This window comes from Elaeis guineensis, chromosome 13, assembly GCF_000442705.2.
Source record: "Elaeis guineensis isolate ETL-2024a chromosome 13, EG11, whole genome shotgun sequence".
Taxonomy (NCBI): domain Eukaryota; kingdom Viridiplantae; phylum Streptophyta; class Magnoliopsida; order Arecales; family Arecaceae; genus Elaeis; species Elaeis guineensis.
Window position 1 is genome coordinate 11,490,295 of NC_026005.2, and position 871 is coordinate 11,491,165.

The following is an 871-nucleotide window of genomic DNA, read 5'->3' on the forward strand; positions in this document are numbered from 1 at the left end:
CCCGACCCAAACTTTCCTGTCGGGACTTTCTCCTATCGGGATCGCCTCGATCTGCTCGGCTGGCGAACCCCGTTCTTCCTCCTCCCGCTGGTCCAGCTTGTCGATCGTCAGAGAACCCCTCAACTCGTCGCTTTGAGCGGAGATTTGGAAGCATCGTCGGGCAAGCTGTTGATCTCCGCGCATTTTCCCGATTCCATTTTTGGTCGGAAACCGAACAAGGAGATGGTACGTCGAGACGATCGCCTTGAGGGCGTTCAATCCGGGTCGTCCAAGTATGGCGTTGTAGGCCGAAGGAACTCGGACAACCGCGAAAGCGAGGGAGGCCGTGCTTTGCCGTGGTTCGGTGCCGACCGTCATGGGCAGGGTAATTTCTCCCTTTGTCGTGACAGCGTCTCCGGCAAAGCCGATCAGGGGCACAGGGATCCTCTTAAGTCGGTCAGTTGTCAGTCGCATTCGGGAGAAGGTCGAGTAAAACAAAATATTTGTCGAACTTTCATTATCAACAAAAATTCGTTTTACATCATAATTCGCTATTGTCGCCGACACAACAACGGCATCGTCGTGGGGAGTTTGGATGCCCCGAACGTCGTCCTCCGTGAAGGTGATTACGTCGTCCGGGCGTGGCCTTTTCGTCGGCTCCCCTCCTGCAGACGTCCCCGAGCCCAGCCGCTTGGAGATCATGTTGATGACTCCGACCGTCGGCTGGTTGGTCGCCGCCTCTTTAGTCGGCTGGGGGCGTCGATCGGCGACTGGTTGGGTCGGCGGACCCTTCCGGAATTTTTCGAGGTACCCCCGGCGGATGAGAGCTTCAATCTCATCCTTCAACTGGATGCACCGCTCGGTGTCGTGGCCGTGGCTACGGTGGAACCGA